Below are 10,363 nucleotides of genomic sequence, written 5' to 3' on the forward strand. Positions count from 1 at the left end.
AAATTTGTCCCTATTTTTGGGACTGTATTTCCCCATTACTGGCTTTGTCCAGGTATTTGTGCTAAGGTTGAGAGTTATCTATGGTGAGAACTGTATTCATTGAATGTTTGGGGGCTGTATTCCCTCCCCATTACTGGCTTTGTCCACATGTTTTTTGCTAAGAGGTTGAGAGCTATAGTGAGAACTCCCCCCCCCATTATTGGCTTTGTTCAGGTGTTTTGTGCCAAGAGGTTGACCGCTATGCTGAGAACTGAATTCACTAAATGGTAGCCATTTAAGTTTATCTTCCTCTCTTTTACAAAACAGGTGATTTGGCATAGTGGTATGTTTCTCTGACTGTTTTGCACAGGGTCCCCTGGGTTAAAGACGTGGCAGTGAAATGTATGGTGGTAACACAGCATTTTATTCTAGCAACTTTCCAACATTATATAAGTAATGTTTAAAATGTGTCCCTGGTTGTCCACCCCCCCCCAATAAATTACGGCTTTTTCCAGATTTCTTGTGCTGTAAAGTTCAGAGATACAACTGCGTGTTGAGTAGATTTTACAAGGAGCTGAGAGCTGCAGGTGAACAAAACTTTAGTGCTGCTTATTCTGAGTCTGCTTGCATTAATAGCACAACAGGTAGTGTACTTGCTTTTGATGCAGAAGGCTGTGGGTTCTACTCCCACAGTAGATAGATGCATTGCTGATACTGTACTGTGTTGTAAAGTGGGTGGATGCTGCAGTCTTTTTGGCAAAGATACCTAGAGTAGTAACTATGAACCTTTTATCAGTTTGCCATACAGTCCCTATTGCGATATTACTAGCTTATTGTTTTTTTTAATGCATGCAACATAGGCAATTTATTCCTCAAGGCCAGCAGGCACTTTATTTGTAGAAGAATAAACAGTGACATATAAAGTTGTTTGCTAGCAGCAACCTCTTCATTGCTACAGATTTCTTTAATGTGGAATTATTTAGATGACTTTTACTACTTCAGAGATTGTGCATATTTACTGATACTGGTGGACTGTAGAAGGTTGAGTAGACTTTTATGATGGAAATGTTCTGAATTGGGTAGTTTTGTCATTGGTGCATGCATTTTGTTTCATTGTTTACTGGAAAAATGTTCAAAACAATAAATTTAAAATGCCGTCTAACAACTGTACTGTATTGTACAAGGAATATAATTTAGTAGAATCAGGAAGGTGTATCAAAGAGCACATGTGTATGTTTCATGTGCAAGGGGCCTATGATTTGAACACAGCCCAAAGTTCATCTTTATCTGCCACTGGCAAAATGTATTTTCTTTGAATGTGGGTTTTAATGCTGTTTCATTGTGCGTTTCAAGGGCAGAGAAGTTTTTAATGCTAAGCCTGTTTTCATTGTGAGACTGCGTTGCTTTGTTTAGCAGATGTCTTAGTGTTTGTGCTGTAAAATGCAAAATAAAACTTTCAAATGAAATCCAGATCATCATAGAAGTAAAGCAGTATGCACATTAGTGTTTATGGTAAATGGAGTGATATAGCCAAGTAATGGATCATTGGAACAGCTGCAGGGGGGAGGGCTCCATTCGATCATAATTTTGTGAGGGGGAAGGGCGGCAAACTCAGGCAGCCCCAGCTGAACTATACCTCCCAAATGTCCAGATTTTCACAGAATGAATAGATTTTTGCTTCTTATTTTTGGTTTGTTCCTCATATTTGTGGTTTTCTGGAAAATCATTTAGGAATTAAGTCACTAATGACACTGAGTTTCAGACTTCATAACCTTCAGAAAAATGCATGCTGAAATAAGACCTGTTCTATCAACTGTCTCAGTTTATACAAGAGCAATTTTTAGTACTGTTTATGTTCCCCTAATATATTTGGCCTTGTCCAGATTTATTGCATTAACAGGTTGAGAGGTGCATACAAATAAATTGCTTTATAGAATTAGGCATAGCCAAATCTCTCAACTGTCCCCGAATTTGGCTCAAAATGTTGCTCTTCCCCTAATAATCCCTCTGCAAAATAGCAATTTTGGAAGAAAACATGGAGGGTTTACAATTTAGAAATAACTGTAATAATCAGAGTTATATATTACTTTTATTTCAGAAATGCATGTAGATTCTTTTATTTTGTCAGCTGCTCAAGTTAGCAGTACTATTATTAAAAATGTCCCTTCTTTGACAGGTTCCCAGCTGTATTGTGTGGGTATTTTATATTTCTGCATCACATTTTTGGTCCATTTTTCATAAAATTGTGTTTTTTTTGGCAAATTAGTGACAAATCATTAAAGACTGAAGTTAGAAAATAATGACAGACATTTGAGTTTCAGATTTCATACCATTCAGAAAATTCATACTAATGCAAGACCTATTCTATTATCTTTCTAAGTTTATAAGAGCAATATTTATAAATTGTCCTTATTTTTGGGCCTTTGTCCCACTTCTTTGTATAGCTTTGTCCATATTTCTTGCTCCGAGGTTGAGAGGTATGACAAATGTGTCAGGGCCATCACAGTCAGCCAGAGACATTTAAAATTGTGACATACTTGTTGCACCCCATTCCCCCATGTAGTGACTCTGGATGTGTCGAAGCAAGGCAAGGAGTAGTTATGCAGTGTAAATGTGCAGAGTATCCCCCCCATCCAAGGTAGACACAAGTACTGGAGTGGCTTTTCATCTGTCCTTGATTTTTGCAGAATGGTCTGGTTTCTGTCATATTTTTTGTACTGTTGATTTATGCTTATTACTCAAAGTGCCTGTTGCTCTGTGTTTAAGTAGCAATACTTTAATGACAATCAGGTAAGCTTGGCTGAGATCGTAAGATGCAAGTAAGCTTTAATAAGCATACTGTTAAAGAATTGCCAACATCGAAAGCCTTTCTGTTGTTGCCATGTAGAGAATACTTAACTAGATAATGCATAAGCCTTGGGTATTGAAATGCATATGACAGTGTTTGTAATAAAGGACAGGATTACATTATTTTAAGAAGCTCATTACACTTGGAGACTTCCAGTCATCTCTGCAGGCTTTACCTGTAAACTAAACAGAATGCCAATCGTGTGGTCCATAACCTGTACAGTAATCCTTTTAAGCAATGTATCTTGAGCTTGTTTCTTGTTTGCTTTTCATTTTTTACTTTGATCATGGTTTTCCCATGAAACAAGTAGATAGTTGTCAGGCAGCATGTCTTTTTTTGGATAAGAAACATTTTTACAAGGGGGGACATCAGAGATTTCTACTTTCAGCATGTTACTTGGTACTTTAATAAAGCTGAATATAAATTATAATTAAAACTGCAGTGCAAGAAGTGGTTTGAGTTGAGTGCTGCTTGTTTTTCTTATACTTGATTTTGACTGGCATTCCATTAATGTATTTAAAAAGTAATTTATTTTTTCATGCCTCACAACCTTTTTGTTTCCATCTAGATATTAAGTAAGCTGTCATGCAGCCAATGCACTGAAATATTTTTATTCTTCTACACTTCATTTTGTCTTGATTGGACTCTCATAATGATGGTTTGGCACCCAGGGCAGTGTATTTAGTTAGTTTTTGTGGTTTTGAGCATAGCCCCTCCCCTTTCTGGTTGACCCCACCCATTCAGCTGTCTCATGCAGCCCCCCTTTGATTTGAAGTCACCAGCTGCCACTGTGGCTAACCGACAACATTTCTGGATAATTAAACCGAGAACTGAAATATTTAGGGTGAAAATATACAGACGACGGATAGTGCGCTGATTAAATAAAGCAAAAACTGATAGCAAGGTATGTCGTGGTCAGGGCCTAGTCAAGGAATACAGTACAAATTAAAATCTTTATGAGGTATTTGCTTTCCACAAGTAATGCAATTATTAACTTTTACTGAGAGTGTGTTGAGCAGACGGGAAAGAGTACTTTGAGGGGTTGATGAATGAAGAGAATGAGAGGGAGAGAAGGTTGGATGATGTATGGATAGTGAATCATGAAGTGCAGTGGATTAGCAAGGAGGAAGTAAGGATGGCTATGAAGAGGATGAAGAATGGAAAGGCTGTTGGTCCAGGTGACATACCTGTGGAAGCATGGAGGTATTTAGGTGAAATGGCAGTGGAGTTTTTAACTAGATTGTTTAATGAAATCTTGGAAAGTGAGAGGATGCCTGAGGAATGGAAAAAAAGGTGTTTTGGTACCGATTTTTAAGAATAAGGGTGATGTGCAGAGCTGTAGTAACTACAGAGGGATTAAACTGATCAGTCACAGCATGAAGTTATGGGAAAGAGTAGTGGAAGCTAGGAGGTTAAGAAGGGAGGTGATGATTAGTGATCAGCAGTATGGTTTCATGACAGGAAAGAGCACTACAGATGCGATGTTTGCTCTGAGAGTGTTGATGGAGAAGTACAGAGAAGGTCAGAAGGAGTTGCATTGTGTCTTTGTGGATTTAGAGAAAGCATATGATAGGGTGCCTAGAGAGAAGTTGTGGTATTGTATGAGGAAGTCGGGAGTGTCAGAGAAGTATGTCAGAGTGGTACAGGATATGTACAAGGGTAGTGTGACAGCGGTGAGGTCTGCGGTGGGAGTGACAGATCCGTTTAAGGTGGAGGTGGGATTACATCAAGGATCAGCTCTGAGCCCTTTCTTATTTGCAATGGTGATGGACAGGTTGACAGACGAGATCAGGCAGGAGTCCCCGTGGACTATGATGTTTGCAGATGACATTGTGATCTGTAGTGAGAGTAGGGAACAGGTGGAGGAGACCCTGGAGAGGTGAAGATATGCTCTAGAGAGAAGAGGAATGAAGGTGAGCAGGACTAAGACAGAATATATGTGTGTGAATGAGAGAGAGGACAGAGGAATGGTACAGATGCAGGGAGTAGAGGTGGTGAGGGTGGATGAGTTTAAATACTTGGGATCAACAGTTCAGAGTAACAGTGAGTGTGGAAGAGAGGTGAAGAGGAGAGTACAGGCAGGATGGAGTGGGTGTAGAAGAGTGTCAGGAGTGATTTGTGACAGACTAGTACCAGTAAGAGTGAAAGGGAAGGTCTACAAGAGGGTAGTGAGACCAGCTATGTTATAAGGGTTGGAGACAGTGGCATTGACAAAAAGGCAGGAGTCAGAACTTGATGTGGCAGAGTTAAAGATGTTAAGATTTGCACTGGGTGTGACGAGGATGGACAGGATTAGGAATAAGTATATTAGAGGGTCAGCCCAGGTTGGAAGGTTTGGTGACAAAGCCAGAGAGGCAAGATTACATTGGTTTGGACGTGCTGAGGAGGGATGCAGAGTATATTGGGAAAAAGATGCTAAGGATGAAGCTGCCAGGTAACAGGAACAGAGGAAGGCCTAAGATAAGGTTTATGGATGTGGTGAGAGAGGACATGCAGGCAGTTGGTGTGACAGAGCAAGATGCAAAGGACAGAAAGAAATGGAAACAGTTGATCTGCTGTGGCGACTCCTAACGGGAGCAGCCGAAAGAAGAAGACTGACATCAGTAAGGAGCAAGAAAAAGTTTCCCCAATGGGGTACTTAGCTTTAGTTGAAGACTTTGGTTCTGAAACTCGAAAATGAAAGTTTCAGGAGTTGGCCGACCGGCACTTGCGAACTGCTTCTGCTTCGGGCACCGCACGGCAAGAAAGATTGATGTAATGGCATTGGCTGCATGTTTTATACCCCTGATGTCATGGAAGAAGGGACAGCAACTGACGCAGGACCCAAGACTTTGTTAATCAGGCCAACTGAGGGCTACCTGCAAGCAGATAACCCAAATGTAATGACTTTAACAGTGAAACACGAAGAACAAGTGGTCATTCCTCTTTGGATGACCAAACTCCCTGAACTATGATGCTCTTGGAACAAGCTCTCCATTTCAAATCGGAAGCATCCGTGAATAGCTGAATAACTTGCACATATTAACAAGACTGCAAATAACTAGGCATTAACCAGACTACAAATAACTAGGCATGTCGTTCAGAAGATCACTAAGGAGCCTAGCCCAGTTTGCCAACTGCCTCAAATCAATAACTGGATAAATAACTTGCTCAAGATCACAATTCATGCAAATGAAGGCCGAGGGAATCAAACCCTCATCACTGCACGCTAACTACCAGACTTACAGACTAAATAGGTTTTTCTGGTTTGATTTTTTTTTTTTTTGGGGGGGGGGCACTTTTCTACATTTATACAACACCAGCAGCAGGACAGTACAGCCAACAGTTCCAGTAGTACCAGATACAGGAAAGGCTGAAACCAGAATACTGTGGGCCTGGGCAAAAGAACCAAGGCTCCCCAGAACATCTGTGTAAAGGTGCAAGGCAGCTTTTGTCTACAAAAAGGGATGTGGTGCTACTTGTTTCTCTCTATATTGTAGACGCATCAATTTACTTCTCTCCTGGCTCAAGTTGGTCATTTGTTAACAGTGCTTTATGCCAGTTAAATTCAGATAAAATAAGTCCACTATGCTAGTGAATGCTGCACCGGACTACTGAAAACACACAGCCTCTAAAAGGCACATTACAGTTACGCTATACTGTAGGGTAATAAGTTCCCTATGGTGACCCACTAATATTTTGCTACTTCACTGCACAGGGATGTACTGACGAAATTAAAGGGTAATGAAGCTGGTAAATGAGTCCAACATGCCGAACTTGTAAATGAGGAAGAAAGAAAAAAGAATCGCACTATGTGGGGACTAACTTCTTCCTTACTCATTCCAGCCTGCATGCATTTCTCATCAATTCCTTGTTTGAAAAAAACGAAAAAAAAATCAAACATCTGCTACATTAAGTATGTTTATTTTTACAAAGTAAATGTTATCAGTCCACCCTTCTCGATACATTGTATGTAATTTTACTGCAATGAGAGGCTAAACAATTAGAAATTGCATCTTTCCCAATTCTGTGGTGACAGCTCTAATTTCTTCACGTGATATGACTAAATAACATCTGCTTTGCTTCAATGAATCTTCTTTGTAACTAGCAAAGCAGGCAAGCCCCAACAGATCACATGCAGTCAGCACTCAAAATCCTTAAATTGGGGGGGGGGGGGGGTTGTTAGGGAAAAAGCAGACACCAAAAGGCAAATGAAGTGGATGTGAAACTGCTGCTACCACAGACCCCTGCTCCAAGCAGAAGCCTATAAAAGTACTTTTGTCCTACTGCGAGTCTGCAGAAATTCTCCAAAGTATAAAGTGTCCACACTTAAATGGAGGAAAGTGGCCAGAAGGCTACTTACTGACAGCATTAAGTGCTCTTCCCTAATGTGTAATAAATCATTCGTACACAAAGCAGCTTGCTTGTATTCAGCCTTAAATATTTTGTTATAACATTAAGAACAAAAATTAATACTGCAGGAGGAAGCGACCAATTCCAAGAACACCGCAACATTATAAATACAAAGACACAAGTACATGACATACAGTCTTAAAAGGCAAGTACCAAAAAAAGAAGACTTTTATATTTGTACATAGTGATTCACTACTTTCAGAGTCAAGCAGGTTCCATGGTTTAACTCCGTTACACGTCTATAACATTGCTGCATATCTGTTATAACAGTCATGTAAAAGCTTATGTAAAACAGGAAAAGGACAGCTGCACACACTATCATCACTTTGGATTCAATTAACAGCCTAAAGGTGAAGGACTGACAAAGGTATCTGGGAGGAATGAGCGGCTGGTGGGTGGAATGCCTTTTCCTAGAGGAAGGTGATCCCTAGAGACGTCTGGAAATGCATCAGACATGATAGTTCTTTGTTCTTGCTGGCAAAATCCATACCTCTCCACCTGTCTATTCAACAAAGCAAAAGGAATGATGGCCCAAAGGCCCAAAAATCAAGGACAGAGTTTGATTATTGCTTTTAAAAGTTAGAAAATTGGAATAATAACTTATGCAGTAGCATTCATTTTCTGAATAGGATGAAGTCTGAAACAACTGCCATCATTTATTGACTTCAGTACTCAGTGATTTGCCAGAAAACCACAGATTTTGCAAGAAACAGACCAAACAGTACGCAAAAGTCTGGACATTCTGCAAACTTCTGGACAGTTGAGAAGGCATCTTGCAGCATGTCACAGACATTTCCATGCATTTCATAGGTTCATAGGTTCATACTAGGCTAATCTGCCCTAGGGCATTTATAAGCCTAGCCAGAGTGTGTGTGGCTTTCACCACCCCTTAGGATGAGAATACTATACCCATTAGTTTGTTGTGCCTCTGTCCAGCAGTGATACAGAGATGATTCCCGGGGTAAATCTACGATCTCCCATCCACTCGTCAAGATTTCTCTTGAACAGAGTCAGTGAGGGGCTCTGCCTCACATGGACTGGGATTCTGTTCCATAGTGTAGGGAGTCTCTGGGTGATGAATCTGTCCCTCCAGCACGTCCTATTTATATCCGTGTTGAGGTTTAAGTCTTTTGCTCTCGTGTTTCTGGTGGATTTGGATTTTTTCAGGTGGAGCATGTCGATTAATTCCGGGTTGGACATGGCCTTGTATGTCAGGCACAGATCACCTCTGAGCAGACGGTATGCAACTGAATAGAGCTGGAGTTTCTTCAGTCGGGCATCGTATGACATATGTTTGAGCCCCTTTATCCTTTTGGTGAGGAACTTTTGGGGTCTTTCCAACTGCTGCAGGTGTCGGGTAAGGTATATTCCGAATGGGGCGTTGTACTCAATCATTGGTCTGATAAGTGAAGAGTACAGGGGTACAATGACCTCTCCTGATCTGGATGTGAATCCCTTCATGATCAGGTGGGCAATGTAGAAGGTCTTCCTAACCACTTTGGCAATGTGAGTGTCAAAAGAGAGGTTACTGTCAACTTGGGTCCCCAGGTCCCTGATAACTTCTTCCATGTTTATCATGCATTGATAGGCTCTACTAACGGGGCTATAGGGATGGCAATTGTCCTGACATGCTGGCAGGATCACGATATCCTGCAATACAACACAGACACATTTCCACTTGCATGTTCCTTCCATAAAATGTCAACATACAGCAGCTATTATGCAAGGGTGAGGTGTAGAAATTAGGCAGAGCACAAATTTTGTGAAGTGTGACAACCACACAGCTCACCAATGTCCAGCATCAGCCATTTGGAGAAATTTGGTAAAATTTGACAGTCTTCTAGACACAAGATGACAATAGATGTAAAAATGTAAACATAAAAGTGAAGCTTCACCTTTTCCATAGCTTCTGCCTTAAAGACCGTAATCCTCTTAACTGCCAAAGTCTCTAACACCAATGTCTGTAGGTGTTCTGCCACAGTGGCCCATTGTTGTTCCTGCATCATATGCCCGTGACAGGATTATGCTCAATCTGGGAACAGGAGGTCACCAGGAAACCTGAATACCATTAAGCCCCATTTGTAATCTGCATCTGGCATGTAACTTCATAACATACTTTTTCACATCAACAAAGTAGAATTCTGACAAACAGCAAGAGGCACTTTTTTTTCCAAAGCTCAGTTATGTGCACAGTCACTAAAAGCCTTCCCTGTTTGTATCAACTTAACAGCAAAGTTTGTTTGCGTCTTTCGGCTTTTCCCGGTTAGGGGTCGCCACAGCGGAACTCCGGTCCGCTAATGATTGGCAGTAGATTTTTACATGCTTGCTTGCCGGGCCTAACACACAACCTTCAAGGAAGGAACACCCATTCACGCATGTCGCTACACAGATGACACTCTGAGAATCGAACAGGCAGCGTCTAACTGTGAGGCGACAACGCTATCACAGCACCACCACCGCAGTCAGCGTAACAGCAAAGTATCAGCTCTTATGTTTGTCCATACACAATGGAGGGCACATTTAATGATTCAAACACTGGATCAGACAGGGCTTTGAAGACTTACATGTTCTGACTTTACTGTAAAATAATTACAAAAGATCAGCAGTTTTAGATTGCTTTCACCAATTTCTTCAGCTTAATTAAACATTTGCTAAAATAATTTGCTAAAAACTCCAACCTTGATCTAAGTGGATGAGACATCTAGTTTAAGGGAATGTCTGTCTTTTTGCTCCCTAGCCTTGCTAATGATGCATAGAAGTGAAATCTGCTTGAAGTGACTGGGAAGTACAAAACACAATCAAATGTGCTACCGCAAACAATTTTTGCTGTAGTCACAGCTGGCATCCTTATATAAATGCACCCAGGTGTTTGCTTTGTTATTTTAATACTTGTCTGGCAAAGATACACGACATCCAATAGCTTCCTGACAAATGGACACTATGAAATTTACATTAGTGTTTTTTTAGCAACTTCCACTCGGGTCTGACAGGTAATCCTGAAGTAATGTGTCCATTGTTGGGGGTAACTACACATCCCGTTACAGTCATTGCACTGAGTTAACAATACAAGGTACCTTCCTTAACACCTGTTAAGGAAAGGAAGGAAATCCCAAATCTGAGAGAGGGGGGTAAGTATCACTAGAG

This window comes from Protopterus annectens, chromosome 11.part0 (assembly GCF_019279795.1).
Source record: "Protopterus annectens isolate FY-2018-M chromosome 11.part0, PAN1.0, whole genome shotgun sequence".
Taxonomy (NCBI): domain Eukaryota; kingdom Metazoa; phylum Chordata; order Ceratodontiformes; family Protopteridae; genus Protopterus; species Protopterus annectens.